Source organism: Cetorhinus maximus, chromosome 20 (genome assembly GCF_964194155.1).
Source record: "Cetorhinus maximus chromosome 20, sCetMax3.hap1.1, whole genome shotgun sequence".
Classification (NCBI taxonomy): domain Eukaryota; kingdom Metazoa; phylum Chordata; class Chondrichthyes; order Lamniformes; family Cetorhinidae; genus Cetorhinus; species Cetorhinus maximus.
The window spans coordinates 66,636,968-66,663,654 of record NC_135898.1 but is presented as its reverse complement, the minus strand read 5'-3'; positions in this window follow the sequence as shown (position 1 = coordinate 66,663,654).

Sequence of the window (26,687 nt, the reverse complement as noted above, 5' to 3'; positions counted from 1 at the left end):
AACATCTGACTCAGCTCTGTTATCAGCCATCAGTCACCGATGCCTAAAGTTGGTGTTAGGCTATGGTTGGACGATCCCCAAACTTGCCTGACAGCCAGGGCAGGCAAAACACTCAGACAGAAACTTGCTTCTTCAATTAGCCACACTTTGCGTGGAGGCACAACAGTTACAGGCTGCTCACATTATTATTATTTCAATGAGTTACAAAGAAGAATGGGTTTTGAGGGTGTATTGAATATGGCAAAGGGCTTGAAGAAGCAAAGAGATTTTGGGAGGGAGTCCTAGAACATACAGCTGAGGTGTCTTCAGGGTCTACCAATTGATGGAGCAATGAGGGAAGGAGAATATGGAGAGCTGATGGACCAAAGGGCAGAGCTTGGGAAATAGGCTAAAGGAGATTACTAGGCGAGGAGCCTAGGGACAAGAACATGAAGGCGAGGCAAGAATATGAAGGGGCTTCCACTATGAAGGATTTCCTCCTGAGTTTGATTTTCTTTCTCTCAATTGAACTTTGCCTCCTGCTGTATGTCTGTACCCTGATTCATACTGGGTGTTGATCTACATTACTTGGCTGATCTTTTGCAACTAGGTCACATGCGCATTTTAATTTGTGAGTGGGTGGAGGGCATTACATCCAAGCCAATCCTTTAAATATCTGCCGTCTAATTTCCAACTAGGGTCACTGGATAGTAACCAGGAGCATAAAACTGGCTTTCCTCTTCTCAGGCCAGGAGTACTGAGATTAATAGTGATGTGCCTACCAATGGATTGGCCAGCAGAGCACTAACTGGTGAATAAAGCTAGAATCCTAGTCTGTACAGTTCAACACTACACTGGATAGCACAATTACCAACTGATCCATCAGAAACTCTTATTTTATTATAATATTATTATTATTTCAAAAATTAACTCGCCTGGAGATGAATTATTACCCATGTAGTGAAGGGATGGGGTTTGAATTAGGTACCTGGAATGGAAGATCATATTGTGGTTCCACCAAATTCTCTGATTTCCTTATTATATCAAAATATAAATGGAGCAACAATATATTCTCAGTGTTAATAGTATGTATCCACCGGAAGGCAGCAATATAATCAAATATCTCCTGAGAAATCCCCACCAGAAGGTGCACATACACACACACACATACTAACACACACACACACACAAACACACACACACACATACACACTCACACACACATACACAGACTAAACGTGAGAAGAAGGTTTGGTGGTGTTGAACAGGAATGGTAAAGAAAACATTTTAAGTCCAGCAACTATTTTTGCCTGTGGCAGTTTTCAATTGCCTCCCACCTTCGACAAGCCTTTTAAGATGCTCATGAATACCTGTAAGTGCCAAAAGATTATTCACTCCCAGTTCCCAAGGTTTCAATTTCAATTTCTACATACACTGAACGATTTCGTGAGTCAAGAACGGGCTTTGGTTTTCAGAGAAAAAGTTTATTTGTAAACATTTTTGCTTCCATGATTTTTTTGTCTCATTCACCTAGATAATATTTTAAAAGTTGTTATGATTCCCCCATCACTTTCTTTCTCAGAATACAGTAATTGTTAGTATTTCCGATGCGTATTCTACATTTACACAATCAAGTCATGTTTGAAGGACATCTCATTCTGAAACAATAAATTAATAAACCACTTACAATATGCGACAATCATTATAAAAAGAAACTAACTCACTCAGGTTAATATGAAAATGATGCCAAAAAGAACTGGGAACAATTCAAATGGTTAAGGCAATGAATGAGCCATACAGACCTGGAAAGTTTTACGCTCTCGAGAACTAGAAGGTACTTGGCTGCTTTGCCACTGTGGTCACATAATTTGTTGATATTCACTGCCTAGATTCATGCATCAGAAATAGCCGGGGCAGAATTTTTGGGGGGGAAGTTCAGGAGCGGGCGCGTGCAGTCGCACCTCCCATCGGTGTCCCCGATTTGGGGGCGTGCCGCCATTTTACGTGGGCAGGCCAATTAAGGCCCGCCCAGCATGACGTCCGCCAGGAAGCACTATGCACTCCCTGTGCGGGCGGGCGGTGGGGGGGGGGGGAGATTCCCTAAGCCGAGAGTGTGCTCTTTTGTGCATGCACGCTTAAGAGCGCATTCATCTCCCTGAGGCTAAGTGCTGCCTCAGGAAGATCGGCGCCAAATTCAAAAATGTTAAAAATAGAACAATTAAATTTTCCTGACATGTCCCCTCATGTGACACTGTCACACGAGTTGGGACATGTCCATCACTTTTAATTAAACTTCTATTAAATTTTTAAAAACCTACATGAAACGTCATCCCGCCTGTGGATGAGGTTTCATGCTTTTTCTGAAGCCCGCCAAGGCTCCCGGCCTGCCCGCCAACCTTAAGGTTGGACGGGCAGATCCTTTAACTAGTGCAATTACTTTTTAAATGGCCTCAATAGGCCGTTGACAGGTCGGCGGGCGCACGGCAGATTCGGCTGCGCCCCTGCCAACCTGAACATTGAAATGACGCGTGGTGACGTCAGGAGTTCTGCCCGACGTCATCCCATGTCATTTTAAGCATCGGCGTGCGGGTCCCGCCCCTGAACACTGACCGGGAAATCCTACCCCATGTAGGAGAATACCTCACCTATATAAAAAATGCCAGGAAGGATTCAACATCTTTAGGTGAGGATGTGGAGGAAAGGGAAGAATATTGATGAAAAAAGGTGAAAAGAAGAAATGAGCATTGTTATATTTGTGCCTAAAACACAATTATGTTGTTCATTGACAATTTGCCTTTTAATTTCTTTCCTTTTTGTTTTTATGTGCACTTTGCTAGCTTTTGTTCCCCCCTATTGACACCAGACCCTTGACCTTTTCAAGGTTGATCAGTATGATTAAGCAAAAGCACTGTGGTGCATATTCTGTCCAAAAACTGATGGCATCATCAGTCGAAACTGACATTTTAGTCATTGGACATAAAATCAACTTATCAGACAAAATTTAATGTAATGTATAACTTTTATGGTGAGCACTGGTTTTTGCATCTAAATAAATGCATTGTCTTGATCACTGTTTGAGGGCAAAGTAATGGACTTTTTTTTATTCTTTCATGGGATGTGGGTGCTTATTTGTTGCCCATCCCTAATTGCCCTTGAGAAAGTGGTGGTGAACCACCTTCTTGAATGCTGCAGTCCACAGTACTGTTAGGGAGGGAGTTCCAGGATTTTGATCCAGTGACTGTGAAGGAGCATCAATGTAGTTGGAAGTCAGGATGGTGTGTGGCTTGGAGGGGAACTTGCAGGGAGTGTTCCCATGTATCTGCAGCCCTTGTCTTTCTAGGTGGCAGAGGTCACAGGTTTGGAAGGTGTTGTAGAAGAATCCTTGGTGTGCTGCTGCAGCTAATCTTGTGTATTGCACACACTGCTGTCACTCTACGTCGGTGGTGGAGTTAGTGATTGTGTAAGCTGGTGAATGGGCTGCGAATCAAGCAGGCTGCTTTGTCCTGGGTTGTGTTGAGTTGCTTGGATGTTGTAGGAGCTCCACTCACCCAGGCATGTGGAGAATATTCCATCACTCTCCTGACTTGCGGATGGTGGACAGGCTTTGGGGAGTCATGAGGTGAGTTACTCGCCACAAAATTCCCAGCCTCTGACCTGCTCTTGTAGTCACAATAATTATATGGCTAGTCCAGTTCAGTTTCTGGTCAATGGTAACCCCCAGGATGTTGATAGTGGGGATTCAGCGATGGTAATGCCATTGAATGTCAAGGGGAGATGGTTAGATTCTCTTTTGGTGGAGATGGTCATTGCCTGGCACTCGGGTGGCATCAAAGTTACTTGCTATTTATCAGCCCAAGTCTGGATATTGTCCAGGTCTTGCTGCATATGCACTACTTCAATACCTGAGGAGTTGAGAATGGTGCTGAACATTGTGCAATCATCAGCAAACCTCCCCGCTTCTGACCTAATGATGGAGGGAAAGTCATTGATGACACAGCTGAAGATTGTTGGGCCAAGGATGTAAACCTGAGGTACGTCTGCACTGAGGTCCTGGAATCAAGATGAGCGACCTCCAACAACCACAACCATCTTTCTTTGTGCATGGTCTGACTCCAAATAATTGGAGAGTTTTTCACCTGCTTCCCACTAGACTTCAGTTTTGCTAGGGCTCCTTGATGCCACACTCAGTCAAATGTTGCCTTGATGTCAAGGGATGTCACTCTCACCTCACCTCAAGATCAGCTCTTTTGTCCATGTTTGAACCAAGACTGTAATGAGGTCAGGAGCTGAGCGACCCTGGCAGAACTCAAACTGAGCCTTCGTGAGCTGGTTATTGCTGAGTAAGTGGTGCTTGATAGCATTGCCAATACCACATTCGATCACTTGTTACTGATTGAGAGTAGACTGATTGGACCATAAATGGAAGGATTGGGTTTGTCCTGATTTTTGTTGGGTGGATGCCAGTGTTGTAGCTGTACTGGAACAGCTTGGCTAAGGGCGCAGCTAGTTCTGGAGCGCGCCTTCAGTACTATTGCCGGAATGTTGTCAAGGCCCATAACCTTTCAGTATCCATTGCCTTCAGCCGTTTCTTGATATCAAGTGGAGTGAATCGAATTGGCTGAAGACTGGCATCTACGATACTGGGAAATAAGGAGGAGGCTGAGCTGGATCAACCACTTGGGTCTTCTGGCTGAAAATGTTTGATAATGTTTGTCTTGTCTTATGCACTAATGTGCTGGGCTCCCCCATCATTGAGGATGAAGATATTTGTGGGGCCTCCTCCTCCACTGTTTAATTGTGAGTGACAATATTTTTACTAAGTTACAGAATGAAATGTAAACTACATCCTTTATAAATTGGTTGTACTTTAGCAATTGTATTAGAATTCTGCATCATTTCTACCTTATGACAGGCCACATGACAGGCTCAAATAGAAGCTATTCGAAATTGTACCACAGCATTTGGGGAATTTTTTGAATTGGCCCAGGTCCTGAGAATCGACATCTTCAAGAACCCTCTTAAAGTCCACCTCAAGTCATACTGTAATATTTGTATTATGGCAGGTGCTGCAGTATAAACATTCACATTTTGTTTGTTAGTTTTATATCTGAGTTCCTGAACTTATGATGACAGATATTTATAGGCTAAATGTGTGGCACACCTTGATTTTCAAATTGGCAAAGGAATTTGCAAGATACATTAGAAGCTAAGGATATTTCTATGAATGACCAAATAGGAGATCTACTTTTTAATATTCCTACTTCGTTGCAAGTAAGGGACCATCTTATCACACTGATAATAAATTTCAATTAGCTAGTGGCAAAATCATTTATATGGAGCTACCTAGCACCTGAATACATAAACTGCTTCATTTCACATTGATACCCATGGTTTAAAGACCATTGTGACATGAAAAGTAGCATTAGAGAGCTTTTATATTAACAAACATATACAGTTTATATGAAAATCTGAAAACATAAATGAATAAATTAATCCATATAGTAATAGTTTATATTTATGAACATTTATAATTATGTTACAACATGGTTTACTTTAATATTGAATCGTGTAGAAACTCTATTCTACACAGAGTTGGAAATCCATTCTCTGTCAATAGTGTCTAATAATGTTAGAGGCTAAATTTACAGCATATATTTTATAAATGCTTCCATTGCAGGCTGAAATTATCACTTGTTGTCAGTAATAATATTATTCATATTCCAAAAGATGTAATATAAGAAAACGAAAGATAGAAAGAAAATACAGTAAATGTATTTCATCAGAAATCAAAAAAATTATATATATTATATATATATATTACCTTCAATTTTCTTGTAACTAGAACCAGAAAACAAAGGCCAGAATTTTCCCATTGGTGTGAGGAGGCAGGCCCCACACGCCAACACAGCAAATAGCGCGTGGTAATGTTGGGCGAGCATGATGTCACTGTGCGCCATCGCGATATTTAGATGGGTGGGTGCGCAATGCTCTCTGATGCGCGCCCACCATTAATTAGTCACCCAGTTAAGGCCCTTGAGGCAGCAAATGACTGCAATTTTTCAGGGCTCGTGCAATCTTCAGGACGTCGCACGGGCGCAACAGGCAGGCGGGTAGGAGACATTTGTATAAACCTCATCCATGGGCGGGATAAGAGGGGTGAGTGGATTCGCGAATGTGATCCTTCAGGTATTTAAGGGTGAAAGTTACTGATACTTGCCTGTGTGAGCAGGAATACTTCAAAGCTCATACCAGCTGCTAGGACAGGAGTAAAAGCCTTGGTCAGGACTCTACAGTGGAAATTATTTCTGGGGCCTGCAGCTTTCAGGAAGCTTTCCCTCAGCCTGGGAATGGGAGTTGTGCTCTCCACTAGAGGCACCTCCTCTGAGGAGGGAGGGAGGGCCAAAAGTGGGGGGAGGCCAGGAGTCCACATTCAGCCTCCAGGATGAGAGGCGCAGGCACAAAGGGCTCAGGACCAACAAAAAGTCCAAGCTGGAAGGGGCCGCTGAAGATGCCACTATTCTGCTGCTAGGGTATACAGGTGGCGAAGCAGCTACTTCAATATGTCTGAGAGGCAATGCCAAAGGAGGCTCCGTCTCTCAGGGGAGACAGTCACCTCCATTTGTCAGATGATAGGCCCTGAGATCTCCGCAAACTGTGTGGGTGGACACCCCATGCCAGTGGCACTAAAGGTCACTGCTGCCCTCAACATCTATGCCTCCGGCTCTTTTCAGGGGCTGGTGGGTGATCTTTGCAGCGTCTCCCAATCAGCTGTCCACACTTGTGTCAAGCAGGTTACGGATGCTCTGTTCAGGCGTGCATTGACCTTCATCCACTTCCGCTGCGACCAGGCAAGTCAGGCAGAGTGAGCCAGAGGCTTTGCGGCCATTGTTGGCTTCCCCCGTGTCCAGGGTGCAATAGACGGCACACGTGTGGCCATCAAGGCGCCAGCAGGTGAGCCCGGTGCCTTCGTCAACAGGAAGAGCTTCCACTCCATGAACGTGCAGATAGTGTGTGGTCACAGGATGCAGATTCTACAAGTCTGTGCAAGGTACCCAGGCAGCTCCCACAATGCCTACATCCTCAGACACTCCCAGGTGCCGGGGCTCTTCAGTGCTCCAGCCCGACTGGATGGATGGCTGCTGGGAGACAAGGGCTATCCCCTCAGAAGGTGGCTCATGACGCTTCTCCACTATCCAAGAACAGAAGCTGAGCAGCGGTACAATAGGAGCCACGCTCCACTAGGGCTGTGGTGGAGAGAGCCATCGGCCTTCTCAAGATGCGCTTCCGATGCCTGGACCACTCGGGGGGTGCACTCCATTACCACGCGGATCATGTGTCGCTGATAGTGGTTGCATACTGCGCTCTCCACAATCTGGCACTGGAAAGGGGGGACGCTGTAGACGAGGAAGATGTAGACACAGTTTCTATGGATGCACACGATGGCCAGAATATTTCCGTCGGCGAGCTGGGGGCGGGGCCCGCTCACCGACGTGAAAACGACGCGGGATGACATCAGGGGGAACCCCCAACATCATCCCGCCCCATTTAAACATTCAGGAAGGCGGGGGCACAGCAAAATCAGCTGTCCGCCTGCCGACCTGTCAATGGCCAATTGAGGCCATTGACAGGATAATTAAGCCAATTAAAGGCCCTGCCCGTGCAACCTTAAGGCTGGCGGGCAGGCCACGAACCCCAGCGGGCTTCTGAAAAAACATGAAACCTCATCCACTGGCAGGATGAGGTTTCATGTCTGTTTTAAAAAACTTTAATAAACTTTATGTGAAATTTATTAACATGTCTCATCTCGTGTGACATTGTCACATGAAGGGGACGTGTTAATAATTTTTTTATTTTTCTATTTTTTCAGTTTATAAAACTTTCAACGCTCTCCCTGAGACAGCACTTAGTCTCAGGGAGCCGTGCGCTCATTTGTGCACTTGCGTGAAAGAGTGCACTTTGACAGCTGGGGAATCCCTCCCCCCCAGCACAGGAAGCACATAGCGCTTCCCGTTGGGTGGCCCACTGGGCGGGCCTTAATTGGCCCACCCACTCAAAATGGTGGAGGGCCCGTTTTGGCAGCGGCGATCGGCTGCCCGCCCACCGCCGAGCCGGTGGGGCCCGCCCGCCCATCAAGGGCAAATTTCTGCCCGATGAGTCCGGCAGTGAGTCCGAGGATGAGCACGTACAGGAGAATGCTGAGGGGGTAGACACTGACCTGGGCATACTCCAGGGTGGCAGGGACAGCCAGGAGGCTTTAATCCAAAGAACCTTCTGCTAGCCCAGCACAGATGGACCTCCAACACACGCCAGGGCTGCCGGCTCCATACTCGATACCTGAGTGCTAAATCTGCCTGGATACTAACATTAACTAAGGCCCTTGTCAATAAAGCTCAATGTCAAACAACTCATTCATAACATCATGGCTTCCTTCCACTTGCAGAAGTAAGGAATCACCCTGAGGAATGACAACATGTCCAAATTTATTGAGAGAACAAACGTAACTTCATAAACCAAAAAAAAATGGTGTTGGACATCACACCAAGTCTTCAATAAACTACTATGGGCCAACATAAAAGCACCAGTGAGAAACCCGTGGTATGCCCAAGGTGTCTTAAATTTATGCTTACGGGTGCTATGTCTAGGTGTTGTCCCCTCGCTGGCACTGGCATCTGAGACAGCCTGCTCACTCTGCTGCCCTGTTGGTCTTAATGACCTTGACGGACATCCTCTGGCCCGTGGAGCCTTTGATGGCCCCACCTGGGAGGGATTGGCCAGTTCCACAGCTGGCTTCTCCCCAGTCGCTGCAGCCTCATCGGATGCCATGGTCACCGGGAGAGTGGCGGAGGAGCTGTTGCCCTCATCCGGAGTGCCCTGAGAGGACCCCGCAGGGAGGAGAGGCAGATGCTGCTCCAACGTGAGGTCGCTTCGGACCTCCCTGCTCACCGTAGATGGGTGGGCATCGAGCTGGGATACTTGGTGCCCAAAACATCTCCCACACTGGCACTGACCAGCTGTGGCCAATGCCACTGTGAGAGCTTGCAGGTTTGAGCGCAACCCCAGGAGGCCTTGATTGGTCTCCTGGAGGAGCCTCTCCATGAGAGTCACCACTCTCTCCATGGAGGAAGCATGTCGCTCAGACATGAGGCTCATTGCTTCGGTGATGTTCCGCGTGGACTCCTTCAGCACGGGCACCATGCCATGCATTGCCTCATGTAACTCCGCCAGATCCTCCCGCATACCCTGCTGCACTTCCAGCTTTCGCTGCCTCACGAACAACGCCAGAGACACTTCATCAGTCGAGCATGTACCTGGTTCCCAGCATTCCTCCGACTGCTGGTGCCCTGGGCACTCTCTGTCTCTGCCCGCACCTCAAGTGAGTGTGAAGTGCCCTCACCGCCGTGCCCCGGGGTACTAGCCAAAGATCTAATTTCCACCGAGGTGCTAGTATCTGCGCTGGTGCCTGCCTGGCAGAGATGGTGTGATGCTGGTAAGTAGATTTCCTCTGGGCCCTCAGGGATGAGTGGTGGTGGCCCTTCTGCCTCCTCCTCCCGGCCCTGCTCCAGTGATGCTGAAAGGAAGAACAAGGACGTTTGATTAGTTAAAGTGGAGACAATGTCAATTTGCATGCCGCTCCCCCGGATCATTATGCACTCATCCTTCTATAATCAATTTTCAACCCATGTTGCTAACTCAATCATTGAGCATTCAGCAGTGCCGTGGCTTTTGGGACACACATGGTGACCTGAGTGTTCGCCAAACATACCTCCCTGTGGCACCCCAGCCTCACCGCCATCGGTGGACCTGGGGGCATGGCGCCTCTTCAGATCCATGGCCTGCTGTTCAAAAGGTGTCAGGATCGCCAACTGGGCCTGGCCTCCGTCAGTCCGCATCTGCTCAGTGGAATTGTGTGCAGTCTTCTCCTGAAAAGGAGAGGGGAGCATTGATTAGTCCAGCCTGTACCTGAATTCCCATCGCATCCCTGCCAACCCAGCCAGAGTGGGACATTGCAGGGCTCCAGCTCTTTGTTACTCTACAGCTGCCGTACACTCACCCAAACAAGCCAAGGCTGACCCCGGCTCCCCCATTAGCCAATTGCTGCCCCCTTCACATGTGGCACCACCAGGTGTTACTTTGCTAAGCAAGGAGGCACAAGCACATGGAGCACAAAGACCAGCAGATGGATTGGTGCCCCGCCACCTGGAAACTCCCCTCCCAGCATGTTAGCACCCCTGACTTTGACATGCTTCCCAGTTCCAGCACTCTGCCTAGGTGCAGATCCTTGACTTTCAACCCCATTCGATACTCTGGGTGTCAGTGTCACACATGCTGTGGGTACAGAACCGATTCTAGCTCAGCCCTGTCAGGATGAACTAGGCATGGGCAATATCTGGTGGCACACCCGGTGAGGGGTACATGCCGTGAAGTAATCAATGCCGTTACTGTACTCACAGCTGCTGGGGGGAAAGGCTGACGGCTGCATTAAGTGACCTGAGCCAACTCATCCTTCCCGAGCGCAGGAGATCGTTGAATCTTTTGCAGCACTGGAACCATGTGCACTGCACCATATTGTGGGAGCTCACACCCTCGGCCACCTCCTCCCACGCACTTTTGGTCAGGTGGGGAAGCTTCCACCTCCTCCAGGAGGTCAGCTAGGCGCTCGTCGGAGATACGAGGGGCCCACTGCCCCGCTGGCCTACCCTCCGGCCTGGCCTGCCCATATGGCCTAACCTCCAGCCTGGCCTGCCCTGCTGGCCTACCCTCCAGACTTATGTGATGCACAGTAGCCCTCTGCTGTGCTCTTCTCCCGGCCATTGTGAGCAGCCTTGCAAAGGCTGCCAGGCCTTCATTTAAACAGGCTGCCGAGTCGACATTGGACACGACCGACGATCAGGTCCGCACCCGCCCGCGCCCACTCCCACATGGTCCACCTGACATGGGGAAAATTCTCCGAAAAACGTTAGAAATTATTCTGTGCACACACAGAAATAAGAACTGGCAATTAGAATGCAGCCCGTAATGTCTTCAGGATATTCCAAAATCCTTCACATCCATGAATTACTTTTGAAATGTGATCTCATGCAGCAGCCAAACTGTGTACAATAAAATACCACAAACACCAAATTAAATGAGTAACCAATAAATCTGTCTTTGCTTGGTGGAAGAAAAAATCTCAGCCAGGAAACTGTGCTGCTCTCCTTTGAATATGTCATTGTATCTCACATTGTAGCAGGCAAGCAGCGATGTTTTAACAGTGTTGAAGCGTTAATGTTGATTATGGGCCCAAATCCTGGAGTGAGGCTTGACCCTACAATCTTCCAGCTCAAAAACGACACTGCAACAACTTTAAAAAAAAGGGAGGGGAGACGTTGTGGACTTAAAAGTTTGTAAACATGTGCTTTGGTTTGTCCACTAAACAAAATCACACCCGTACTTGTAAAAGGTGTTACGGCCTGGTGAGAAGGGGTGAACCTCCTCGGTTGGTCACAACAAAGGTTTAATTTTCTTTTTCACATGGATAGACCTTCTGAAAATCAAAATATATTTAACTACTTAAGCCGTGTGCAATAAGGAGCCAATCGAACAAGGTTTTCTTGAGTCAAAGAAAGAGCAAATTAATTAACCGCTAAACCCAAGAAAAATAATAAAAATGCAACATCAAGGATTCAGTCATTTGGGCCCACACAAACACACACATATACACACACATACACACACACACATATCAGAAATAAGGGGCGTTAGAGTCCAATAAAATAGGTAAAATAATTTATTTCCTTTGATTGTCCTTGAGCTGTAGATTTTAAGCGCTGCGGCCAATTTGGGTTAGCTATTTTCTTGGATGAGGTCAGATGTAGAATATGTTGCAATTATCACGAGATCTCGGTTTGCTGGTAGGTTTCTGGTAGAGTTGGCTTTTTGAACCGGGCACCACACTTATTCCAAAAGAGAGAGCAGCCTTAAGCCTGTTTCCTCTGCTGAAGACTTTCTTAACACCGCCTGTGTCACCTGCAATCTCTGTCTAGTGGCTGGGCAGCCTTGCCTCGAAATACTTCACCCATTGTGTTTTTCTAAGAGGTTATGGGTGTGCCTGTCTGTGGCAGCCATTGTTTCGATATCCAGTACTTTGTATTTTTGATGTCTCTTCCTTAGACAGTTATGAGTTTCAATGGGTGTATGGATCGTAGGAAATTTCTCTCTCTTCACAATCCCCTGAGGGTGATTTGTTTGTTTCTCACCTTCACCTTGGAATGTGGCCTTGCATTTTAAGCAGTTTGTTCTGTCTCAGTTCAAATTGCAAAATTTCCAGTCAGTTGAAAGGTGGAAAATCATATTTTCAAAAATAAAGAGACATATCCCTGCTGACAAAAGATATTATGGTACCTTTTGTCTTGAAATAGCTACATTGTTAATATTATAATTGCATTAATTTTCTTATGTATTACTGCTATACCCAAGTGTACAGGACAGATTAAGTAATGGCAATGTAATGCTGCAGGTACTGGTTTAGGTATACTTTGTATCAGCAGCAAAGGTCAGCTCTGTGCATATTTGCTTATAAACCAGGCAGATTTTTAATGATAGCATATTCAACTGGACCCATATTTAAGAAGGAATCACTGGTTTCAGCCAATACAAATTTAAAGAAATGTAAGAGAAGAGGGCCAATTTGTTGAACTCAAAGCGAGTTTCAGTTGTGGCAAATATGAAACTCATTCATTGACCCAGATTTCAAGCCCAGGAGATTTGAAGAGTTGACCAGTGGATGAGTGAAGAAGGTCAGGCGGCTGGAGATTGTCGGCCAGCAGCAAAGGAAAACCTGCTGGTAAATAAGACAGTTGTCGGAGGATCCTGTGGAGGGTGGTGGGGACCCAGAAGAAGAAAACAGTAAAAACTGGGAAATAAGAAGACTGGTCCGAACTGGCCTTGTATAACTTAAAATGGAACACCAGTAAAACTGGGAAATAAGAATACTGGTCCGAACTGGCCTTGTATAACTTAAAATGGAACACCAGTAAAACTGGGAAATAAGAGAACTGGTCCGAACTGGTCTTGTATAACTTAAAATGGAACACCAGTAAAACTGGGAAATAAGAATACTGGTCCGAACTGGTCTTGTATAACTTAAAATGGAACACCAGTAAAACTGGGAAATAAGAGAACTTGTCTGAACTGATTTTTCCTTCTGGGGGAAAGGCGGAGAAGAGTTCATGGTGCCTGACACTTGCTTCAGCCTGGTGGGAAAGTTGCACTGGCTTCAGCCTGGTGGGAAAGTTGCACTGGCTTCAGCCTGGTGGGAAAGTTGCATTGGCTTCAATTCTTGGACCCGAGTTAAAATCCAATCCGCGTGCCATTAACATAATAGCATCTTGATTAGCAGAAACTTATCAGATCCCATCTGCTTCCAGTATGCGCTTCAATCACCAAAGTAAACACCCTCACCCACCCACCCTGCCACTACACTCTCTTGGCGATCTCCTCTGCTTCCCAGAATTTGAACTGCTGTCAGATTATTGACATCAATCCCCAGTTATAATGCAACATTGATCATCATAGTCAAGTGTTTTTGTCAACTTGGAAGTGAATAAATGCCTGATGGAAGTTGGAAACACTGAAGAAAGAAATATGTCAGCAGCATGCAGTGTCTCCAAAGTGACAGCAGATGTCACTGTGATCTTCTTTTAAATTCGCTTTTGCAGCTTTAATTCACTGGACGGTTACATTTTCTCTTCCCTTGACCTATATATAAAAATCAATATAGACAATCTGCATCTGGTCTGTTTGAAGGAGGAGGCAAACAACAGTTGCTGTTGGGAGACAAAAATACCCATTTCAGTTCTAGCATATAAAATATCTGTACCCAGGCCATTTGAAGAGGCCAGTAAAGGTCAGGTCGGTTCAGCAAACATACAAGTGACCGTGTATATGGGGAACCAGCTAGGCTCTTAACCTCACCTGTAAGGGAACTTTCACAGTGGGTTCCTGGAAGTTGAATTTCTGATATTTGGGACTTTTAACGCTTTTGTTAAACTCGCTTTTTGGTCAACAACGTTTTTAATTGCTTCAAATAAAAAATGGAATATGGAAATTCTTTTAGGCATTCATCTCTTATGTTATCCAGAGGAGGAGAAAGAAGGTGAAAGAAAGTGCATGACGGAGGTTTACTTACACCAGAGGTCCTAGCTCATGAAATTTAGATAGCTATAAACAACAACTGAGCTGAGATAGAGCAAGGCTCATGCAGCCACCTAGGCCATTATCGGAAACGCTGCAGACATCTTGAAGCAGATTAGGGGGAACCTTACAATAAAATTCCAAGATTACCATTGTCTGTTACGTGCTAAATTACTGTTGCCACCTAGAAAATTCTAAACTTGAAGGAGGAGAGCAACCTACTGTCACAGTAGATCAAGACACTAACAGCGAGTCAGTAGGAAGCAAGAGTCATATGTCAAATGCTCAAGTCAAAAATCATTAGCTAAAATCCACATCTGCATAATGTCCGAACAGTCCTCTCCACAGGTGCATGGCAGAATGCATCCTGGTCAATGTCGCCCTCAGCAGAAAGCAATTACCAACAATGCCAGATTGTGATCAGCTAATACCTTAGCCTTCATTATGAATAGAAAACTTCCAGGACACAGCTGGAATAAAGTGCAGCACCTCAAAAGTGACTTGTTTCTAATTTTTCTTGGTCTGATGCTTCTTATTGGTGATGGTGTCTGCGTTGCATGTTGTAGTGTGCAACCTGATCCTCCTTTTAGGTGCCAGGAATAAGTGAGTGCCAAGTCACTGGCTGTTAGCAGAGGGATTGTTGTTGGAAATGTTGGAATTGTTGTGTCCTCTAGCTCCTTCTACTGCACATTAAGACAAACTGACAATTACTTGTGTAATATCTACTGTACTGTCTATTTCTGGTCTCTTTCTGATACATGTACTTTCATTTGAGTGAGACACTGAATGATCTGGATGTAACATCACCCTGTGAGGGAGCAATCTTGCCCTTACCTGCTCCAGCTGTGCTCTTGCTGCTGAGTACTGCGTCAGTATGACCAGTGATCAGTATGGGATCATTCCTCTGTGAAGCAATAATGGGCACTGATCCCCTGTAAGATCGCTCTCTTCATCTAATCTCGCAGCATATTGAAATCTAATAGGATGGCACATTGGAGATCGGAGTCAAAAAACGGCCTCCCTTCTCTCATCCGCCTTCCACTGCCCAGCATATTGCGGCAGTGGAGGTGGAATTAGGGCCTTAAGTGGCCAATAAGTCTACTTAAGGGCCTCAATAGGCCTATGGCTGGGCAGACTAGGGGGTGCCTTTACCCACCCTCCCTAATATGGGGACTGGGCCAGGGGTGGACAGGAAAGCGATGGGCTAACCACCTGTCATATTTTATGTGCCTTCCCCTCCCCTGCTGAAAATGCGCCTGGCAGGGGACTGTAAAATCCAGCCCATTTTTCCCTCATTTTCAAGCTAGTTGTAAGTTAAAACTTTTATGTTTCTAATTTTAAAAGTATCTGATAATTTATCACAAGCTGTTGCACTCCCAGTCTAGGCCCAATCTTGCTGCATTACAAATGGTTGGGCACTGGAACAAAAAAACAGTAAAAACTGGTCCGAACTGGTCTTGTATACCTTAAAATGGAACACCAGTAAAAACTGGGAAATAACTGGTCCGAATTGTTTTTTCCTATTGGGCCTGACTTCTGTTTCCACTCAAGGCTTTGTATGCCTCTCCCCTCTCTCCTTCAGTTCATTGGGGGCCATCTCTTGATGGCCTCTGGCTTTATTGTGCACCAACAGCTGCCCACCCTACTGGTTGACTTCCCCATTCACCCCATTCGCAGGTTTACTTTAGCTGTGCACCAAGCCATACTCTGTGGCCACCACCCCCTACCCCTGCTCATGGCCCTTGGCAGTCACACCAGCCACTAACTGAAAGGCCCCTGACCCATTATCTAGCACTGCCATCTGGTCAAACAGGCCTCTCATTCTACTACCCTGCAAACCAGGCCTTAGGGCACTGATTGGCTGACCCATTTTAGGATGCCTTTTCTCCCCTTCTTGTATCCTACCATTTCACAGAATAATGCACTAGAGAACCAACCATCATTGAACTTGGGCACAAGTTTAATAACTGGACCATTAGACAAGATGCCTTCCTATGATAGGACTTTTTTGAGGTGGGTAAGGTGGGGAGAGAGAAAGCTATCACTATTACCTTGAAACAATAGGCATAAGAAGATAAGAAATAAGAGCAGGCATAGGCCAAACAGCTTCTCGAGCCGGCTTTACCAGTCAATAAGATCAATATCGATCTCCTACATCAACCCCACTACTCTGCCCTATTCCCATATTCGTTCAATCCCTTAATATTCAAAAATCAATTGCACTCAGTCTTGAATATACTCATTGACTGAGCTTCCACAACTCCCTGGGGCAGAAAGTTTCAAAGATTCAGAACCATCCAGGTAAAGAAATTTCTCCTCATCACGTCCTAAATGGCTTTACCGTGAGATTATGGCCCAGGTTTTCATGGAGTCATGGGGGCTCCATGGACCTTCAAAAATGGCAGGTGGAATTGGGAGTGGAAGCCCCACCTCTATTTCCAACAGATCCAATTTTTGCTGGTAGGGGAAACAGTGGGTGCGGGGTTGGGGAGGGGTGGTGGTGGTGGAAGTTTTAGGTGGTAGGAGGGTGTATGATTCACACATGAGGGAAACACAACTCAGCACAGCCATTTCAATGCAGTGCTAAGTTTTGGCTGTTGCAAGGGTCTTAACCCGCAGAATGGGAGTCACAAATTTATGGAGTAGGCATAAATGCTTCTGTTTAACTGTTATGATCTGAAGTTATTTAAACCTCCATCTCTTTAAAAAAAAACAGGTGCAGGTGTCACTGGGAGTTAAAAAAACTTTGCTATATTGCTTTGATTGACAGGCCAGGTGGTGTAACATGTGTTCCAGCAGTTTCATTTGCTGTTTGTTGATATTTCCCTATGGGCTCTTGATAAATACTTAGTTGTTTTCCAAAAGCTACAGTTAGTTCAGACCAGTTGGGGTGGGGGGGGGGGGTGTGGGTAGGGGTGTGGAGCTATCTAAGTTCACTGTTTGATTGACATATTAAAGAGCCTATTAAAAGAACAATTGTCTTTGATATGCTGTATGAATAGAAGGTTGCTTTTTTTGTAAGTGATTAAACTTAAGGTTTAAAAAAAACTGAATGGGGCGTTCATGAATAGTACATTTTGCTAAATTTATATAGTGAGAGCTGTATCAGATTTTTAAAGTTCTATTTTATTTCATCACATGGCTCCTGAGGTCTTCCCAGGTGGATACAGGGTGAGCTGTCATGAGTTGGCATGAAGGTTATAAGGAGCCATGGGGTGTTAGGTGGGGAGGAGAGTGAGGGCTTGTGAAGGATGAGGGCTAGAAGGCCTGAAATTTTATAACACAACTGGGATGAAATCCCAGAGAACCGAGGCAGGGCTTATAGCCAGCTCGCCTGCAATAAACTTGGAGGACTGGGCAGGTTTCTTGTAAGAAATGATAAGCTTTATTTACAGAGCTCCTGATGAAGCTACATGCTTGTTCCAAGACCAAGGCTAGAAAAGCTCTGCCCCTAAGATTACCCACACTTAGGGCTGATTTGTCTGTATAGCTACATGATTCCTATAACAGTATGAAAGTTTTAACTTACAATTACTACATTCCTCCCCCTTTAATTTTGTTTTACCACTCTGTTTACAAAAATATCTTGACCCATATTACATACAAATATATGCAGTTCATGCAATTATAGATTTAGTCATTGAGGTGGTTTTCTGATTCGGGTACAGCGACGCAACTGTACGACTTGAGATTCTTCCATTGGATCGACTTGACCAGGAGCTGCAGCATCAGGGACACCCTTAGACAATGGCAGTTCAGAATTATTTTCTTCAACAGAGAGATCAGGTATACTTATTCTTTGTTGATCTGGCACCTCAGGAGTCAAAGGTTCGACTTCAATTTCAGGTGGAGTAACTGGTTGTTGGAGTGTGTCTTGACTTCTGTGATGATGCATGCGCATCCTAATAATCCTGTTTTCCTTGATATGATAAAGGTCCTGTTTCAGAGACATTGTACCAGGAACCCATCTCAATGCAGCTGCAAAATTTTCTACAAAAACTGTCTCTCCCACAATAAATTTTAGGTCTTTACTGTGAACATCATGATTCACTTTCTGACTTCTCTGGTTTTTCTCCACTTTCCCCTCTAAGCTAGGGAATACTAGACTCAATCTTGTACAAAGGTGACACTTCATTAACACACCAATGGGTGTTGAACCCATGGTTGCATGAGGAGTCATGCGATAGTTGAAAAGAAATCTTGAAATTTGTGTTTCTAATGTTCCTTTGGATAGTTTCTTCAAGCCTGTTTTAAAGGTTTGTACTGCAGTTTCTGCTAACCAATTGGATGAGGGATGATAGGGTGCTGTTCTGACGTGTTTCATCCCATTTCGGTTCATGAATCTCTGGAATTCTGTATTAGTGAAATCAGTACCATTATCCGACACAATAACTTCTGGTAGGCCAAGTACACTAAAACGTTGGCGCAGCTTTTCAATAGCTGCACACGATGTCGGTGATCTAACCTCATGCACATCCATCCAGTTCGAATGTGCGTCGATGATCAATAAAAACATGGTACCTAAAAATGGACCTACATAGTCTGTATGTAGTCTAACCCAGGGCCGAGCAGACAGCTCCCACGGATGCAGTGGGGCTGAAATGGGCAACTTTTGCTGTTACTGACACTGGACACAGTGCTTCACCATTTCTTCTATATCATTGTCTATACCTGGCCACTAGATATAACTTTGTGCCAGCATCTTCATATTTGAAATGCCTGGATGCCCACTACGAAACTCTGTCAGTGGTGGTTCTCTTCCTTACAAAGGGATGGCTATGTTATGTTATGCTCACCATAACAAGATACCATCAGGACAACTTAGTTCAGATTTATGGGCATAGAATGGTTTTAATTCTTCATAGACTTGAGCATTTGACCATCCTTGCAATACCTGTTCTCGGACTCTTGATAAAATTGGATCCCGGTTTGTCCAATTCTTTTTCTGTTTCACACAGGCTGGTGAGGAGTCCAAGAAATTCAACACAAGTCCAACCTCTTGAGATACTGGAGCACGTGTAATACTACCTGGCAAAGGAAGACAACTGAGGGCATCTGCATTTGCTATATGCACACCCAGACGATGCATAAAAGTGTACTCGTATGCTGACAAAATTAAAGCCCATCTTTGATTTCTAGCAGAGGCTATCAGTGTGATTGCCTTATCTTCACTAAACAAGCCCAACAGTGGCTTGTGATCTGACACTATGGTGAAGTGTCAATTGTGCAAATATTGATAGAACTTCTTTACTCCAAATATGACAGATAATGATATGACAGTGTGAGTAATCCTTCTCAGCTTCAGAGAGGGTTCTGGATACATAACCTATTGGCCTTTCAGATCCAGCTTCTATCTTGTGTGACAATACTGCTCCCAATCCATAGGGAGGTGCACCACAAGTGACTATTAATTCCTTAGATGGTCATAGTGCACTAGCAGACACGACGAGTGAAAAGCTTCTTGACTTTTATGAAGGCTTCCTCTTGCTGTGCCTTCCAGGACCAACTGTGGTTCTTCTTCAATAATACATGCGAAGGGGCTAACACTGTAGATAGATTAGGCAAGAAGCGACACTAAAAATTTACCATGCCCAAAAAAAGACGAGCTCTGTGACGTTGGTAGGAGAGCGCCTTCCTTGATTGCCTTGACTTTCTCCTCTATCGGATGCAACCCTTGGACATTCACTCGATGACCCAAATACGTGACTTCAGTCACTTGGAAAGTGTACTCTTTTTTCAAATGTACGCCAGCCTCCAAAAATCTCTTCAGAACCTCCTCTAGGTTGGCCAAATGTTCTCCTTCCATTGATCCTGTGATCAGGACATCATCCAGGTATACTATAACTCAGGGAAGTCCTTGTAGTAGGCTTTCCATGGTTCTTTAGAAAATCGCACAGGCAATTGAAACACCAAAGGGTAGGTGTGTATATTGGTATAGGCCATTGAGTGTGTTTATGGTGACATATCCTCCAGCTCTAGCTGTTGGTATGCATGACTCATGCCCAGTTTATTTTAGGATCTTCCTCCTGCAAGTTTAGCGTACAGATCTTCAATCCTTGGGATTGGGCATTGTCTAATTTAGTAACCTTGTTCACAGTTAATTTATAATCTCCGCAATGCAAATAGTTTGATTGGATTTCATCACAGGAACTATGGGCACTGTCCATTCTGAAAATTGGACTGTCTGGATTATTCCTAACTTCTCCAAAAGTCACAATTCCTCATCCACCTTCTCCTTGAGGGCATAAGGTGCAGTTCTTGCCTTAAAAAACTGGGGATGTAGCTTCAGAATCCATGTATGTTTTAGCTTGTAGACTTTTTATTTTTCCCAACTCATCTCGGAATACTCTGTCATACTTTTTTAGCAATTCAGAAACTCCTGTTCTGACTTGATAAAATGCTAGCCAGTTGAGTTCAATTTCTTTCAACCAGTCACAGCCCAGAAGGCTAGGCCCATTACCTGTTACAGCAATCACTGGCAGCTGGACTGCCTGTTGCCTGTAGGATACAGGTACAGAGGTGGCGCCTTTCACCTGGAGTGCCTTTCCAGTGTGCATTTTTAGCTGAGCCGTGGTTTGCTCCGAAATCAATGGCTGGTACCTTTGCTGAGGTACTTAAGATGTGTTCTCCCACCAGTCTGCTCAGATGCTCCTGTGTCAACTTCCATGATTAGAGGCATTCCATTTGCTTGAAGGGTAACGGTAATTGGTTCAGTTTTTCTGGCCTGGAGATTGTATAGGGGATAGATATCAGTATCAGCAGCTTCTGGGCCATTTATATTGTGCACTTCATTCAACTAGGCCTGCTGTTTGAATGGCTATCTTGATCTTGCCCGGCACTGTTTTACAACAAGCCCTGTTTTGTGACAGTAGTGGCATTCTGCCTCTTTAAGCCTGCAGGTTTCTGGTACATGATTACTCCCCACATCGGCAACACTTTAATTTCTGAATTACAGGTGAGCTGCTTCCTGTATCTCATCTTGATTTTTGAGCGGTAGGGACTATTTCCCGCTTCGTGCTTATCTCCCTGGTTTTCGCACCATGCCCAGCAGCAGGTTCCCACCCTAATTGTAGAACGGCACCCTGTTGCCCACTCTGCAAAGCCTGCGAGTCCCTCTCAGCACTCTCCATTGCTAGCGCTATCTCCACACTGCGCTTCAGGTCAATATCAACTCCTGCAATTAAACGGCTCTGAATGGCGTTGTTGTTTATGCCACAAACTAAACAATCTTGCAACATGTCGTTTAAAGTACCATCAAGGTCACAGTGCTCCATTAACTGCTTTAAATTCACTATGTCCAACTCCAGACCCCATGAAGTCCCATGGCGTCAAGTCAAACATGGACAAGGAAACATCCTGCTGATTACCATTTACCGCCCTCCCTCAGCTGATGAATCAGTGCTCCTCGATGTTGAACACCACTTGGAGGAAGCACTGAAGGTGGCAAGGGCGCAGAATGTACTTTTGGTGGGGGACTTCAATGTCCACCACCTAGAGTGACTCGGTAGCGCCACTACTGACCGAGCTGGCTGAAGCCTAAACGACATAGCTGCTGGACTGGGTCTGCGACAGGTAGTGAGGGAACAAATAAGAGCGAAAAACATACTTGACCTCATCCTCAACAACCTGCCTGCTGCAGATGCACCGGTCTATGACAGTATTGGTAGGAGTGACCACTGCACAATCATTGTGGAGACGAAGTTCCGCCTTCACATTGAGGCTACCCTCCATCGTGTTGTGTGGCACCACCACCATGCTAAATGGGACAGATTTTGAACAGATCTAGCAACTCAAGACTGGGCATCCATGAGGCGCTGTGGGTCATCAGCAGCAGCAGAATTGTACTCAAACACAATCTGTAACCTCATGGCCCGGCATATCCCCCACTCTACTCTTATCATCAAGCCAGGGGATCAACCCTGGTTCAATGAAGAGTGCAGGAGGGCATGCCAGGAGCAGCACCAGGCATACCTAAAAATGAGATATCAACCTGGTGAAGCCATAACACATAACACTTGCATGCCAAACAGCATAAGCAGAAAGTGATAGACAGAGCTAAGCGATCCCACAACCAACGGATCAAATCTAAGCTCTGCAGTCTTGCCGCATCCAGTTGTGAATGGTGCTGGACAACTAAACAACTCACTGGAGCAGGAGGCTCCACAAATATCCTCATCCTCAATGATGGGGGAGCCCAGCACATCAATGCAAAAGATAAGGCTGAAGCATTTGCTACAATTTTCAGCCAGAAGTGCTGGGTGAATGATCCATCTCGGCCTCCTCCGGAGATCCCCAGCAACACACATGACAGTCTTCAGCCAATTCAATTCACTCCACGTGATATCAAGAAGTGGCTGAAGGCACTGGATACTTCAAAGGTGATGGGCCCTGACAATTTTCCGCCAATAGTACTGAAGACCTGTGCTCCCGAACTTGCCGCATCTCTAGCCAAGCTATTCCAGTACAGCTACAACACTGGCATCTACCCAGCTATGTGGAAAATTGCCCAGGTACGCCCTGTACACAAAAAAAGGACAAATTCAACCCAGCCAATTACCACCCCATCAGCCTACTCTCGATCATCAATAAAGTAAAGGAAGGGGTCATCAAAAGTGCTATCAAGCAATACTTAGCTTAGCCAGGGCCATGCAGCTCCTGACCTCATTACAGCCTTGGTTCAAACATCGACAAAAGAGCTGAACTCCGGAGGTGAGGTGACTGCCTTTGACATCAAGGCTGTATTTGACCAAGTGTGGCATCAAGGAGCCCTAGCAAAACTGGAGTCAAAGGGAATCGGGGAAAACTCTCCACTGGTTGGGGTCATACGTAGCACAAAGGAAGATGGTTGTGGTGGTTGGAGGTCAGTCATCTCAGCTCAAGGACATCACAGCAGGTGTTCCTCAGGGTAGTGCCCTAGGCCCAACCATCTTCAGCTGCTTCATCAATGATCTTCCCTCCATCATAAGGTCAGAAGTGGATGTTCACTGATGATTGCACAATGTTCAGCACCATTTGCAATCCTCAGATACTGAAGCAGTCCATGTCCAAATGCAGCAAGACCTGGACAATATTCAGGCTTGGGCTGACAAGTGGCAAGTAACATTCGTGCCACACAAGTGTCAGGCAATGACCATCTCCAACAAGACACAACCCAACCATCGCCCCTCGATGTTCAATGGCATTGCCGTCACTGAATCCCCCAGTATCAACATCCTGGGGGGTTACCATTGACCAGAAACTGAACTGGATTGCCATATAAACACTGTGGCTACAAGAGAAGGTCAGGGGCTAGGAATGGTGCGATGAGTAACTCTACAAGGTTCAAGTCAGGAGCATGATGGAATACTCCCCACCTGGATGAGTGCAGCTCCCACAATACTCAAGAAGTTTGACACTGTCCAGGACAAAGCAGCCTGCTTAATTGGCACCACATCCACAAATATTAACTCCCTCCACCATTGACACACCGTAGCAGCAGTGTGTACCATCTACAAGATGCACTGCAGCAATTCACCAAGCCTCCTTTGATAGCACCTTCTAAACCCATGACCACTCCCATTTAGAAGGACAAGGGCAGTAGATAGATGGGAACACCACCACCTCGAAGTTACCCTCCAAGTCATTCACCATCCTGACTTGGAAATATATCCCCATTCCTTCGCTGTTGCTGGGTCAAAATCCTGGAACTCCCTTCCTAACAGCACTGTGGGTGTACCTACACCACATGGGCTGCAGAGGATCAAGAAGGCAGCTCACCGCCACCTTCTCAAAGGCAACTAGGAATGGGCAATAAGTGCTGGCCAAATCAACGAAGCCCACATCTTGTGAATGAATTTAAAAAATGTACGTTGCAATCGGCTCACCGGGGGCCCTTCCTCTAGAGTTGAACTCAAATCTTTGCATGATCACCAATGGTTTAGGCTGAAAATGTACCTTCACGAGGTCTACTAGCTCTGTGAAGGAGCTGGAATTTGGTGCATTTGGAGCTTTCAGACTACGAATTAGGTTATGTGTTTTGCTCCCGCAGACACCTCAAAGAATTGCCTTCTGTTTCTCCTCTGCTGTTATTTCGTTTGCCACAAAATAGAAACCTAGGCGGTCTATGTACTGACTCCAGTCCTCGATGGATGTGTCGTATGGGTCAATTCTGCTAGCAAGTGGCGTGGCTGGCTAATATACTTTTCATTTTCCCTTAAAAATTGAAATACTCACATTTGAGAGACAAGGTGCAGCATTGGAACTATTTATCCTCGTTGCCAATTGCAGTAAACTTGGAGTACCAACTGGTTCATTGTAAGAAACAGTAAGCTTTATGTACAGAGCGCCTGATGAAGCTACATGCTTGTTCCAAGACAAAGACTAGAAAAGCTCCGCCCCTAAGATTACCCACACTTAGGGTGATTCGTCTGGACAGTCACATGATCCCCATAACAGTATGAAAGTTTTAACTTACCATTACTACTCCGCCTTGGCCACCCCTATGGTTGTCTACTCTCTGTATCTGGGGTCAGCGACTCAAATAACCCACCTTGGTAGCAAATGTCTGGCCGTCTGACTGCCAGTTATATTCTCTCTGGCCGGGAGAAACAGCTTCTTAGTATCTACACCCCATAAGAATTTTATACATTTCACTGAGATCAACTCCCATTCTTACAAACTCCAGAGATCATAGGCACATTCTACTCAACTCTCCTCATAGACAACCCAGGAGTCAACCTAGTGAACCTTCGTTGCACCCTCTAGGACAAGTCTTTCCTTTTTTAGGTGAGGAGACCTAAACTGTATCCAGCATTCCAGGTGTGACCTCACCAAAGCCCTGTATAATTGTACCAAGATTCCCTTACTTGAAACGCCAACTCCCTTACAGTAAAGGCCAGCATTTTATTTACTTTTCTAATTGATTGCTGTGCCTGCGTGCTATCATTTTATGTTTCTTGTACAAGGCTCAGGAATTTCCAGCCCCACCAGTGGCAGGGTGGGAAAATTTGGAGAGCGGTCCAAAGGCAACTAACTTTTGGCCGCTCTCCAAATTTTCCCATTGCGCCTGTGACAATGCCCGCCATTGGCAGGACGAGAAAATCCTGGCTAAGGAAACCAAAACCCCTCAGACTCTTAATGTTTATTAATCATTTTTTAAATACACTCTGCTTTTCTTCCTTTCCAACAGTTGTGGGTAACTGCTGGCTCTCAGTAAAAGGCTCATAACTGGATGAACCCTCTATGCTAAAGAAATGGTGTAGATTGGAAATATTAATAATTTTGTTATATATCCAAAGGAAATAGTATGTTGAATTCAGAGTTACCCTAATGAACAACCAAACCAATTCTGCCCACTTAATTATCTACAAATTCTTCTCTACCGAGTGGAATACATGGACATAAATTACACAATGAGAATCCTCTTCTCTGTTGGAGCTGAATTACCCTGCATTCAGCAATAATAGATTAGGAAGCATTTTAATACTGGGAACATAAATGTAGACGTGTTAGTCCGAGACTGCAGCCAAGTGCAGGTAGAATTTTAATGTTTTCTTTGATCTATCATAAGGTCATACCTAATAACACAGATTTTGCAGCTAAGATGTCACTTGAGATGAACACAGATATGAAAATCTTCTAGAATGCTTTGTTTAGGATTAGAGATATATCTGAACTCAGAAACTGCCTGTATAATACACTGACAGCCCTGTCACATCAACTGCAGCCACTGTGTTATTGTTAATATCCAGTCCTGAAACATGGTTGATCAATACAGACCTATTTAATTCCATATTTTTTGATACCCTTGATCATAATATAAAATCAAAAACAATCAGGTTTAGTCATGGTAAAGAAATGATTTTGAATTCTAATTCTGACATCTCCATCATCATGAGAGACAAGAAAGCGAAGTAACACTGACAAGCCATTGAAGTTGGAAATCAGTTTTATTTATTCTATTTTGCAAGGCATTGTACTGACTTAATAGAAATATATCCTTTATGACACATTAGAATAACGATGACTTTTATTTTGATCAATGTCTTTGGCATAAAATAGACATCCTACAATCTCTGAAATGTTTACTACAAAGCAAACAAGCACAAATATTGGTTACAATAATTCACAAGTTATGTAAATATAGACCTGGAGTAACTCAGGTGTTCAGCTTTCAAATAGGCTACAGGTGTTTTTGTAATTGAGATTGAGCATGTAATTTAATGGCATATTATTACTTGATTGACACTATTCCTGTGTACTTTTTTCAGGTCTGCATTAACTTTGGGATCATGTGCTAGAGTTAGAGTGATATCAAATTAGGACAATGACCCAGAATTCCCTGGAGAGTTGCAGTCTGGCTGGGTTAAGAGTAGAGTTGCGCAATTCTTTTCCTAAGGAAATTTACATCAGTTTTACACTGATAGATCATGATGTACAAATTTCCTCAATTGTTTTTACTGCTTCAAAGTTACATCTGGCAAAAGCCTCTGAACCCCCCTCTCCCTGTATGCGAAATTCTATTTTGTGCGACTTTCCTGGATTTATGAGAATAATGT